The sequence below is a fragment of the Heterocephalus glaber genome, unplaced genomic scaffold (genome assembly GCF_053883595.1).
Source record: "Heterocephalus glaber isolate CG9 unplaced genomic scaffold, H.glaber_assembly_v1.0 deba00001504, whole genome shotgun sequence".
NCBI classification, from domain to species: domain Eukaryota; kingdom Metazoa; phylum Chordata; class Mammalia; order Rodentia; family Bathyergidae; genus Heterocephalus; species Heterocephalus glaber.
In genome coordinates, this window is record NW_028258324.1 from 12,905,596 (window position 1) to 12,919,621 (window position 14,026).

At 36.7% G+C, this 14,026-nt stretch overlaps 1 protein-coding gene across 2 annotated transcripts in view; it reads right to left on the bottom strand.

Moving 5' to 3' along the window:
- Stag1 (STAG1 cohesin complex component) overlaps window positions 1–14,026 on the bottom strand; it is a 377,958-nt gene that overhangs the window by 306,728 nt on the left and 57,204 nt on the right. The window lies entirely within an intron of this gene.

Consider the following 14,026-nt stretch of genomic DNA (forward strand, 5'->3'; position numbering starts at 1 on the left):
AAAGAAGGGGGAGAGTTATGTGGAGGATTAATGGCAATGTGTCTGCTATTGTAATCAATTCTTTACATTTAAACATTCACCATATTTACTGATCATCACTTAAAAATATTCACCCAGGGCTGGGGATTTAGCTCAGTGGTTCCGCCACCTGCCTCGCAAGCACAAGGTCCCCAGAAGTTCGATTCCCAGTACCAAAAAGAAAAAAACAAAATTCACCCACTCTGAACTATAATAGGGGGCACAAAAAAAAAAGGCAACAACTTAATGCTCTACAATTGTACAGAAATTACCAGTGAAATACATTTATGTACCATTAAAAAGAATATTCAAGAACAACTAAACCTGAAATGTTTTTAATAAGTAGAAAGTGCTAATATACGGACTTAATATGTAAAAGATGACTTCTTCTACACATTCTTTCTTTTTTTTTTTAACTTTTATATGAAGAATTTAATTATCTATACATGTAACTAATTCAAAAGGTTGTATTACAGTTGTTAAAGCCGCAGGTTTATATATTTATATATTTTACATTTATAGCCATGAAAATACTGAAGCGTGAGTGGACGAGGAGCTGCCCTCGTCCCCTGCACCGCGTGAGTGGAGAAGGAGGTGCACACAGCCGGAGCAGTGTCTCCAGGGGACAGGAACACACAGGGGACAACAAGTTACAGAGTCATTAGAAGGACAGCTAGACTGTGCTTGAGGCTTCCCCCACCCACTTTCTGTGCTGTCAGCAATGGGCATTTTTATTGAGAGCTTCCAGCTAATACACATTTTTTCTTATTACTGGGATTCTAGGGGTTGAATCCAGCACCTTGTACCTACTAGGCAAGATCCCTACCACTGAGCTATGTATTTCTGCAAGTCCCCTCCCCTTTCTTATTTTTCCAAGCAGTCTCACTAAGTTGCTCAGGCCAACCTTAAACTTGCAATCTTCCTGCATCAGCCAGCCAAGGAAGTGAGATTTACACACATACACCACCACACCCTCCACATTTTACACATTTTCTACCCATTTCCTCCACATTTTACATACCAATATACACAAGAAAGACTGAAACCCAGCACCTGGGAGGCTGAGGCAGGAGGATCACTGTGAGTTCAAGGCCAGCATGGGCTACACAGTGAGTTCAAGGCCAGCCTGAACTGAATAGAGAGACTCTGTCTACGAAAAAAAAAGATTGAAAAATGAAATGCACTAAATGTTAATAGCAGCTCTCTATGATTATGGATCTATATATTAACTTCCTATACTTTTCTTTGTATTTCTCAGTATTAAATATAAAAAAGGAAGTACTGTCAATAATTTTATCAGACATCAGCATCATACAGTCGATCAGAACTGCCATATAGTCACTAGGACCTGTGGTAACCATGTCACCTAGACTTATAACTTAAAACTAAAATGATTAAAAATATATTCCAGGGGCCGGGGATTTAACTCAGTGGTTTCACCGCCTGCTGCGCAAGCGCAAGAACCCGAGTTCGATCTCTGGTACCAAAGAAAAAGAAAAAAATATGTATTTCAACCCAGGCAGCAGTACATATCTTTAAGCCCAGAGCTTAGGAGGCTCAGGCAGGAAGATTGCAAAATTGCAGCCAGCCTGGGGTACACAGTGAGTTCAAGGGTAGCCTGAACTACACAGAGACCTTGCCTCAAAAACAAGCAAACAAAAACAAAGCAAAAAATACATACACATATGTATTTCCTCCTTCAAAGAGCATATTGATTTACTAGATACACAAATTTTAGTGCTTACATTTCTTGAGATATTTCTCAAAAAAGTGATGGGATGCCCACTTTCTATGTAGATCTATTATGAAATGCTTTTAATATTCCTGAGTGTTCCTTTAATCAGAAATTGAACTCTTAATCCTGTCTCACTCATGCTAGAGCTCAGATTAGAAAAATAAATTAGCACACCTGGTTCAAAGGTAAGTTTTTTATATAAGTGCATAAGGGTAATTTTTATCACTCATTATTTTTGCTAGCTAAATCAAAACATCAAATATAATTATACATACCAGCACCCTGTAACTTAAGTGTATCTGTTTCAACATTACCATCTTCATAATTTTTTAAGCTACAGGAAAAACTAGAAACAGCAGAAACCACATTTATGTAAGCTACACATCTCAATGCTATTTGCTGAACTAATCAGCTTAAACTGGTTTTACAAACTGAAATCACTAACTTATTTAGTTTCATCTGAATTATAAAATCCATAATTATACTTTAATTATATTTGCTGTTATTTCACTGTCAAAATCAGTAAAACAGCCCTCACTGTAACACTAGAGTTTAAAGAGGTAGTGAGTATTGATGAAAACAAAATATATTACTGTGCCATTTTGCATAACTCTACTGATTTTTTTTTTGGTACCGGGGATCGAACTCCAGTCCCTGTGCTTGCGAGGCAGGCGGTGGAACCGTTGAGCTAAATCCCCGGCCCACTTCTATTGATTTTTATTATGGCAGGGTTTTTTGTTTGTTTGTTTTGTACTGGGGATAGAACTTGGGTCCTTGTGCTTGTGAGGCAGGCGGCAGAACCACTGAGCTAAATCCCCAGCCCTATAATGGCAGTTCTTAATTATGCTTGACTTTACAAGCCTCAAAATCCAATGTACACAACACTACCTCCCTTTACACCATCCAGATACCCCAAAGAGAGGTAATTATTCATGGGGCTACTTAAAGAATCCAAGTGAGAGATGACTGTAATTTGATTCATGTAACTAAAGTCAATTTAGACACTGTTCCTGGTTTTACTATTCCTTTGATCCAGCACAATTAACAACCTTCTCATGCCTTGATCCAATTAACTCCTCTGAGGTACATATGTACTTCACCACAAAATGTAACTGATAGCTGTGAAAGCTTTAAACAACTGTAAATTGAGAGAAAATAACATAAGACTCCAATATTCTTAAGAAGGTTCTGAAAAATTATTTTTGTAAAATTTGGTCCTGCCTCACTTTCATTATTCATAAAACTACTACCAGCAAAATTGTATCATGTAATATAAGTGTTAAATTTTCATGTGCTATTCTGTTAAACTTCAAGAGGTTTAAGAGGATTCCTTCAAAACCGTCTTTCATTTGCTCAATTCTCCTCTGAAGCATATTAGACTCCATTAACAGCCAATCATGTAAGCTGAGCTGCAAGTGACCTGAGAGTTGCCATAGCAACAGCTGCTTTCTGAAAAACGTGTTATGCATTTTAAAAGCTCTCACAGAGAGGATGCCACATCTATCAATTAACAACCAAAGCTCAACACAGCACATTACCCAAATGAAACAGAAAAACTCAACTACTTTAACAGGGCAACTACTTCCTGATAAAAAGTGTCTGATATTCATGACCCAAAATGCTATTGTGATTTATTAATTTCAAATAAAACCCATAATAACACAATAGTTGCATACCATGTTTATTAATCCACAAAACTTGATACAGTAAAAAAGAATAATAGGACTACATTTGGCAAGGAACCACTGCAGTGGTGGCAAACCTATGGCACATGTGCCACAGCAGGTTGTTTGTATCACTGAAAGCTTTGAAAGGTTCGCCATCACTGATAGTGTAATAAATGAACATATGCTGGAATATACTAGTACTGTACAATGTCTTATAACCGTAATAATGAAAAGGCCTTGATATGGTATACAAGAATGTTTTCCAACATGCATAACAGTGTGTGTATGTATACTTCATAGACAGATGAAAAGGTGTGAAAATATATACCAAAAACATTTGGCTATTTTCAAGAAAATGATTATTTTATGCACAGCTTGTCAGACTTTACTAGCAAAGTCATCTGAGCAGTGTTCAGTTCTGCAACAGTAAGAAACTTTCAAAAAGATAAGAGAAAACAGTAAAGGTTAGCAGTCTTGAAAATCCAATTTCTAAAACTACAGTCAATCAACTAGTTCAAGTGAACAGAATGAACAAAAATGTTTTTGAGTTCTGTATTACTCAATGTTTTTAATCAGAAAAATTGCAATAGCTATAATTAGAGAAAACATTGAAATAACTAATAATCATACTTTAACACTCAAACACTGGAAAGAAAAATATTTTGTGTAAAATTCTAGAGACTTTAATGTAGTAAGAGTCTGTTTTGTGGGCCAGGGATCTAGTTCAGTGGTTCCGCCGGCTGCCTCACAAGCGCAAGGACCAGAGTTCTATCCCTAGGACCAAAAACAAAAAAGTGTGGGGCCGGGGACTTAGCTCAGTGGTTCCACTGCCTGCCTCCCAAGCACAAGGTCCCAATTTCTATCTCTGGTACCAAAAAAAAAAAAAGTCTGTTTTGTATACATTCTAAATTTTCAAAAAGTATAAAGAGAATTTAACACTAGGGATTACTATTAATACGTAAGCAGAAATTTAAGAAATAAGGACAGTAAAATAAACTATTTTCTTGGCTATTAAGAAAACTAGCAACAATCCACCACATCAATGCCCAGGTATAGCCCCCAACATCTTATAACAACCTTAGAAGGCCCAATGATTTAAGTATTACTGTATTAATAAAGTATTCATTGGTCTCCCAGATAAGTCATCTGTCCTAAATTGTATTCCATCTCTAGATAGTGGAAAGTATTTTAATTTTCCTTTTAATATAAAAACTTCCTCTGAGGAAAAAGGGGAGGAGGATACTGAAGGTTAAACCCAGGACCTCGCACATGCTAGACAAATGCTCTATTGCTGAGCTACATCTCTGATTCTTCCCCCCCTCCCCACCCATTTTGAGTCTCTCAATTGCCCAGGTAGGCTTCAAACTTGTCATTCTCCTGCCTCAGCCTCCCAAGTAGCTGGGATTACAGACATAAGCCACCATACCCTGGCAAAATCTTATCCCTTTATTTCAATTGTGTATGCCTGATATTCTCACACAAACTTAGAACATGGTCAAAATAAATGCCCACTATTAAAACCTCTAACCACAATTATCTTTTAAGCACTTACAAGCAATTTACACACATTAATTCAGGTACTGCTGTCATCCCCATTCTATAGATGGGGAAACTTTGGCTCAGAAAAGTTAGATAATTTACTAAAAATCATACAGTAAATTGTAAAACCAATGTTATTAACCCAATCTGACTCTATTCTTCATCTTTAACTACTATCCACAAAGCTCACGTCAGCAAGCAAATACGGTTTGCAATCTACCCTTCATCCTAACAAATTAACATTTCTCTAATTATCTTACATCCATTCTTTACTTAGGTAGGCTGACTCAGTCTTAGCTGTGCCAAGTTCCCAGTATAATAATTCCAACACAGCAAAACACAAACTTAAAATAAAAATAAAAGTAGACTGAACATACACTCAAAAAAAGAGCAACTGGTTTTTCCATGAAGTCTACATAAAAACATCACAAGAGGATAAAATAGCTGAGATTTCACTCTTTTAAACAAATAGACAAATACACATGGATGAATATGGTTATGATGCTGCCACTGACATACAGTAGTTATTCAAGATTATTTACCAGACACTACACCTTGAGAACTTACTTTATATGACCTAGCACTTAATTCTCATTTTAAAAAAGAAAAAAAAAAAAAAAACCCTAAGAAGTAGATGCTACTATCCATACTTTAGAATAAGAAGACAGATACAGGGCCGGGGATTTAGTCAGTGGTTCCGCAGCCAGCCTCGAAAGCGCAAAGTCCCGAGTTCGATCCCTCGTACAAAAAAAAAAAAAGATACAGAAAAATTAGGTAATCTGTCCAAGGGTGTACAGCTAACAACTGACAAAACTGAGATTCAAACACTGTGGACAGCTTGACAAGAGACAGCTTCACTCTTAACCAAGATGAAACCAGGGCTGGGGATTTAGCTCAGTGGTTCTGCTCCTTGCCTCACAAGCACAAGAAGCCGAGTTCGATCCCTGGTACTCCCCACCCCCCCAAAAAAAGATGAAACCAATTAGCACCAAGGACAGGGGAATTAAATATTTACAGGTTAAGTAGATTTGTCATACAGGTGACCATATTATAATTATTCCTTTTTTAAAAAATCATGGGTATACGTAAAACTTTAATAAACTTTTGGAAAACACTACAATTTAACAATTCAAGATTGATAAACTATCATGTTTTCAATTCAACAGGGCACCTGTTGTGCCTTTTATTTTACTTCTGGTTTTCAGGTAATGACAGAAAGCTATTTTGTATTAAACTTAGAAAATAAATCAAATCAAAAACACATGGGGTGGTCATCATCAGATCAAAAACTTGGATGCTGGGCTGGGGATTTAGCTCAGTGGTTTTGCCGCCTGCTGCGCGAGCAAAAGGACCCGAGTTCAATCCCTGGTAGCAAAAAAAGAAAAAAAAAATTTGGATGCCTAGAAAATTTAAAACAAGTGAGATAAGATTTAGAAAAAGTAAGCAAAGGAAACTGCAGACAAGGTATTAGTTTAAGTCTGAAAAGAGTCAAAGAAAAGCTCCAATCTTAAAATGCAGAGAGTAGCAGGTGGGAGTAGAATATCTACAACATAAATCAGTAAATGAAAAGTGCATTCTGAATGATTTGGTCAATTAGGCCTTTCCTCTTCTCCCTGCTTGAAGCGATAACAATGGTTACTGGACTAAAGATCAAGTTAGATACTACTCCTGAAAGTATGTATTTGAAATACTTGCCAGGTATGGTGGCGCATATCTGCAATCCCAACACTTGGGAGGTTAAGCTACATAGTAAGTTCAAGGTCATGCACAGTGAAACCCTGTCTCGAAAAAAATGAATGAATGAATGTTAACATCTAGCAATAGTTATTACCTAGGATGTATAGAATAAAAACTACAAACTGAGGTTAGGTGTGTATCATTTCACAGCACTTTCCTCACACTGATATACTTAAAAATTCATATGTGTACTGAGTAGCAGTGTAAAATGGATTTTATTATACTATGACGTGCAATTTTTTCAAAGTTAGAAACCTGACTTTGACTAAAAAGCTTCTGTACAGCAATAAACTGTGCTGTACAGAAGGCTCCCAGGGTGGTTTCTTGAGGCCTGAAAGTAAAGCAGAACACTAGAAACACTAAAGCATTTCATTCCTTAAGATGAAGCATGGTTATTTTGGCAATTGTGGGTACTTACCAGCCAGCCTCACAGTCACCCATATACCTTAAAACACTATTTCTCAACCTTTACCAACCCCAAAGAAGCTCTTTTAGATGTTTTTTCCTAACACTCTCTTTCACAAAATTTTAGTACCAAAAATATACTATATATCTATGTGTGTTGTATATATCTGTGGTTAATATAAAAAGAGCAATAACTGTTTATCCAGTGAGAGCCAAGGGAAAGAACTGTGGATAAAACAAACTTGCAGCGAGAGAACTTCAGTCCAGTTACTAAACTGAGTAGTTTAATCTTTCTTTCAAAAATATGGACAACCAAGAATCAAAAAACCTGAGGAAAAACAAAGATATAAAAACAAACCAACCATCCCAATTGCAAAAGAAATACCTCCAATAATCAACAAAATGGATTGTATCAGACTAAAAAGCTTCTGTACAGCAAAAGAATCAATCAGTAGTGAAGAGACAACCTACAGAATGGGAAAAAAATTTTCCCAACTAGTCTTCAGACAGAGAACTAATATCTAGAATATATAAAGAACTCAAAAAAATTAAATCATCTAAAATTAAAGACCCAATCAAGAAAGGGCAAGAGAAATGAACAGACACTTCACAGAGGAAGAAACAGAAATAGTCAACAAATACATGAAAAAATTGTCCAACATCTCTGGCCATTAGAGAAATGTAAATTAAAATAATCCTAAGATTCCATTTTACTCTAGAAAGAATGGCAATCATTAAGAAATCAAACAATAATAAACACTGGCATGGCTGTGGTGAAAAGGAAACCCTCCTTCACTGCTAGTGGGAATGTAAACTAGTACAACCATTATGGAAATCAGTACGGAGATTTCGCAGAGAACTGAAATTAGAAATTCCTTGTGATCCAGCTATCTCCCTTCTAGGTATCTTCCCGAAAGGGCTTAAGACTAATCATACTACAGTGATACATGCATACCAATGTTGGTGAACCTATAGCATACGTGACACAGTGAGCTGTCTGTATCACTGAAAGCTCTAAAAGGTTTTGCCATCAGTGCTATATGCCCATCAACAGACAAGTGGATAAAGAAAATGTAGTATCTATATATAATGGAATACTACCTGGCTACAAAGAATGACAAATTTGAGACATTTGTAGGAAAATGGATGGACCTAGAAAATATAATGTTGAGTAAAATAAACCAGACACACAACCTTAAATACCACATGGTATGCCTCATTTGAGTGAGGCAAAGTACAGAGTATAATAAAGGATTGATAGAAGGGGACAAGGGGGATGATGGATCTCTTGCAATAGGACCAAAGGAAAAAGGGTGAGGGATGAGGAGGCAGAGAGAAAATAACAATAAAAATATGCCACATATAGGAACCTAATAACCTCAATGAATGTAAATATTATGTCATAACATGAGCTAAGATTAATAATATCAATAAGAATGAAAACTGAGATAGAGGAACTGGAGAAGGGAGAGAGGGAGGGCAAGGAAAAGGAATTAAAAAAAAAAGGAAACAAGCTGTATTATGCGTACATGTAATCACTCCCCAAGATGATTGTAAACTACCGTAAACATACATTAACAAAATAAAACGAATTATATTAATAAAATAAAACTTAAAAAAATAAATCAACAAGAGTAATCAGAGAAGTGGCAGATGACAAACCCAAAGGGTGAAGGTACAAACCAAAAAGGATTACTCCCAAGCTTTGAAATCAGTGAAATTTCTCCAGCTGGCTTGAAATTCCTTGGAACTTACAACTCCTTTATCCTACCTTCTCCCTTTTGAACCAGAATGGCATAACTGTCCCAACCCCACTTAGTTTCAGAACTTCACAAAGCATCACCATATTTATGATTTTGATAAGTGATTTAGGACTTCTGAGCTAACAAAATTTACATGAAACTTAGAACACATTAGGGTGAGATCTTTAGGGAACACAGAATAGGGTAAATTTGTTTTATATAGTTGGATATGAATCTCCAGCAGCTGGAAGATTGTGCTAGGCAGTATTTGGCGCCCTGTGATTTCTGCCTGCTGCTGTTATTCTTGTATATGTTCCATTACACAGCAAAAGGGTAATAAACTTCAAAATAGGAAAATTATCATAGGCTAACCGGGTAGGTTTGATACAATCACACTAGCTCTTAAAAGAAGAAAGCAGAAGAATCAAAAGATGCAGAAGACCTCAAGGAACTAGGGCTAGAGGTCCCATGTGACCCAGCTACTCCCCTGCTGGATATCTTCCCCAAAGAATTAAAAGACTCATGCCACAGCGATATATGTGCACCCATGTTTATAGCGGCACAGTTTGTAATAGCTCAAGCTTGGAAACAGCCCAAGTGCCCATCAAATGGAAACTAGATAAAGAAGATGTGCTTTTTTTATAAAATGGAGTACTACTCAGCCATAAATAATGACAAACTAGAGACATTTATAGATCTGGGATGCATATTGAGGCCATACTCTTAAGTGAAATAAATAGGACACACATGTGTAAATACCGAATAGTTTCTCTAGTGTGAGAAACTGAAAGTATAAATAAGGATTAAAATGATTAAAATGAATAACTGATTATTTGAAATAGGAAAAGGTCCAAAGGTGTAGGGGTGGTGGGAGGGGAAGGCGAAGGGAAAGAAGGGAAAGGAAAAATTATGAGAAAAGAAAAAAATGGAAACGAAAGCTATTTAAATAGGGAAGGGTGGAGGGGGTGAAGGGCGCACAGGCAATGGGGAAAAAAATAAGAACCAAGATACATCATGTACAGATACAAGCACCCAATGATAAATGTAAACGTATTGTATACCTAAAATGTATCTACAAAAGAATTAAAAAAAAAAAAAAGATGCAGAAGAGGAGGCCAGGGATTTAGCTCAATGGTTCCCCCACCTGCCTTGCAAGCGCAAGGTCCTGAGTTTGATTCCCAGTACCAAAAAAAAAAAAAAAAAAAAAAAGATGCAGAAGAGGCAGGAAACATCTAAACCTTGAGAGAAACTCCACCCCTCACTGCGAATTCTGAAATGAAGAGGACCATAAGCTAAAGAAGTAAGTAACCTCTAGGAATTGAACAAGACTCATTAACCCATGCCAACAGCCAGCAAAGAAATGGGACCTCAGTTCTACAGCCACCCAGAAATCAATTCTGCCAACAGTCTGAATGATCAAGCCTGGGTGAGTTAGCAAAACCCTGTCTCAAAAAAAAAAATTTTTTTTAATTAAAAAACAAAAACATGGTATGTGTTAGCTCAGGTTCCCAGGGAAGCAGAACCAAGGCGAAGTTAGAGATGTAAAAATTCTATCACAAAATGCCTACCAGAGAATGAAGGGAGAAAGGACAAGAAGAGTAAGCAGAAAAAAAACCTTCAGGCTGTGATACAGATCTGTCAATTGTGAAAGCAGAAAAAAAATTTAGGTAGGAACAGACTAAAACCAGCACAGCACTGGACTGTGAGCCCAAAAGGAGCTCATGTACAAAGAGAAGCCCTAGGTAGAGTGGAAATGGCCAAACCCTAGTACCCTGCTGTGTTTAGTTACTAGGGGAAAAGCTGCTCAGGGAGAATATGGCCAAAGCTCAATGATGCAGTAAAGCTCAAAGCTGTCTAGCTAGATGCTGTCAATTAGCAACATTCCTCAGGCAAAGTTTTTTCATGAGATCAAAGCTGTCACAAATACCAAATAATCAAATAGTTTATTCAACTATGCTTTTTCAAATTTTTTTTTTTGAGACAGAATCTTGCTACACTGTCCAGATTGGCCTCAAACTCACAATCCTCCTGCCTCAGTCTCCCAAGTAGCTGGGATAACAAGCATATGCCTGTGCACACAGCTTGTATTTCTTATATGAAGCTCTAACTGTTAAGGAGTGAAGACACTGTGGCTCTGTAGTTCCACTCCACCTTCAAATAGAGCAGTTCCAGTTTCGTTTCATTTACCTTATTTCTCCATTAAAATCTGTAAAAGGGTTGCAATGCTGAAAAGCTGGAAAGAGTATTCTTCACAAAAAGAACTTTCAAGTGGGGCCGGGGATTTAGCTCAGTGGTTCCGCTGCCTGCCTCAAAAGCTCAGGGACCCAAGTTCAATCCTTGGTACCAAAAAAAAAAAAAAAGAATTTTCAAGTGAAAAAGTGTGTTTAACTTTCCTGCTGGTATGTTAGCCTGAGACTGAAACAAACACAAGCTGAGTGTGGTATAACCCTGCTAGTTACGACAAGGGAGGGTGAGGCAGGAGGATTGCTGGGAGTTTGAGGCCAGCCTGGACTACACGGGGAGACCCTGTATCAACAAACAAAAAATCCCCAAACATGAATACACACAAATTGGAAAAGTAAACATAAACATGTTAACAATGGTTACCTAGTGGGTCATGGGATATTTTTTTCTTTTGTATTTTCTACACTTTTTACAACTGACATGACATGACTTTAGTAATAATTTAAAAATAAGTAATCTTAAAGTTTTATATTTAAAAATGAGAGGGAAATGTTCTGAATCAAAAAATTAATTCTTCCCACAACTTCAGAACTGTATTACTATAGAAAATAATTTGGCCTCTAATTAACTTGTGGCAAAACCTGTTTACAAATTAGTTCATAACATTCATATCAAAGAGTACTCCACCTGTTAAAGAACAGTATGTGTGTCTAATTATTCGATATAACATCTTTATTACTTAAGGACATTCAACTAAAGAAATTATGGCACTTAGTAGCAGTTCACAAATTAAAATCTATCACATATTTTTCAGGAAATTTTCAATGATCTCAATATATAAATGCTATCAAATAGCAGTATTAGTAACAACTGGTAGAAAGTATGTAACTGCACAGAATTCTCTTGGTTTTCTCAACCCTACAGCCAAGAAATCTTCTTGTAATCACATTTCATAAAGGTGGAGTTTGATGTATGAGGCCAAGGTCATGAAGCAAACAGGTGGCAAAGGCAGGGGAAAACACTGATTCATAATTAACTGATTTTTTTTTTTTGGTTCCGGGGATCGAACTCAGGTCCTTGCGCTTGCGCAGCAGGTGGCAAAACCACTGAGCTAAATCCCCAGCCCAAGTGATTTTTAAAATAAGCTGTTAGAGGCCGGGGATTTAGCTCAGTGGTTCCGGCACCTGCATCACAAGTGCAAGGTCCAGAGTTCGATCCCCGGTACCAAAAAAAAAAAAAAAAAAAAAAAAGCTGTTAAGTCTCCTGCAGAAATCATGCATTCTGACACGATCTTTTTTTTTTTTTTTTTTTTTAAGGTGCTGAGGAGCTGGTCTTTGTACTGAGAGGGTGAGACAAGAAGATCACAAGTTCAACCCCAGCCTGGGCACTCAGCAAAACTCTGGCTCAAAAGAGAAAAAGGACTGGGGATGTAGCTCAGTGAGAAGGCCCTGGGTTCAATATGGAAGTGGGGAGTGATTGAAGATCACAAGGCTTTTACATGTGAGGTAAGTGCTCTACCATTATATACCCACTCCATCCTCCAGTGTCTTAACTTATCAGCATAAAAGTACAATCACTTTAAAGGAAAATGAGCTGGAAAGGTTGTTTGTTTTTCTTTTTAATCAATTTGTATTTACAAGTACAATGATGTATACCAAAATATGTTGGGGATAAATGTTAACTGATATCACTGGGGGTTTCAATAATGGCTGGATTCCCCAAGTATTAAATAGTTCTGCTTGCTTTTGTCTTCTATAAAGACTGCTGGAAATGGCTTTGAGGAGGCTGGGGGCACAGGTATGCAACATTGTACCTGGCTAGACACTGGAATTCTGATAAGAGTTGCTTGGGATCTATAGATTGCTTTGGGTAATGTGGACATTTTAACAATACTGTCTTCCAATCCATGAATAAATGATACCTTTCCTTTTATTTTTGTCTTCTTCAGTTTCTTTCATTAATGTATTCTAAATTTTCCATGTACAAGTCTTTCATTTCCTTGGTTAACTTTTTTTTTGGTAGCTACTGTAAATAGAATTGTTCTCTTTATTCTCAAAAAGTTCACTCTACTGTAGAGAAACACGACTGATTTTTTCACAATGATTTTGTATTCTGACTACTAAATTTGTTTATCAGCTCTCAGGGATTTTTGGTGTATTCTTCAGGGTTTCTGCGTATAAAATCATGTTTGACAGAAACAGTGACAGTTCCACTTCTCTTCCTACTTGGATGCATCTATTTCAATCTCTTGTTTACTGTTCTGAAAAAGATTTTCAGTACTATGTTGAATAAAAGTGAAAACAGAGCATATTTGTCTAGCTTGGATCTTAAAAGTGTTACAATTTTTCTGAATTAAACATAACATTCTCTGAACTTTTTTTCTTTTTTATTTTGGTACTGGGGATTGAACTTAGGACCTTGCGCTTACAAGGCAGGCTGGTGGCACCACTTTACTAAATCCCCAGCCCTCTGTACTCTTTTTATACATGGCTTTTACCTTTTATACCTGTTTTTTAAGGGTTTTTTAATAGTGAAAAGAGGTTGATTTTCTAGTTCTTAAAATATATCTTAAAGGGGCCATGGATTTAGCTCAGCAGCACCGCACCTGCCTTGCAAGCACAAGGTCCTGAGTTCGCTCCCCAGCACCAAATAAATAAATAAATAAATAAATAAATAAATAAATACATCTTGAAAATGATCACATGATTTTACCTTATGGTGCCACATTTATTGATTTATGAATGTTTAACCATACTTACATCCCAAAGATAATCCCAAATGAACATGGTGAATAATCAATGTGTTACTGAATTCAATTTGTTAGTACTATGTTGAGGATTTCTGTATCTCCTCACATAAGATGACAAATAGCTGGTTTGATTTGGTCACTCCACACTGTATTAGAAAGTTACATCATCACTTTATACACCATAAATATGTACAGCTACATTTTGTCAATATATAATTTGGTTTAAAGAACCTCTTAACTTTAATGAGTT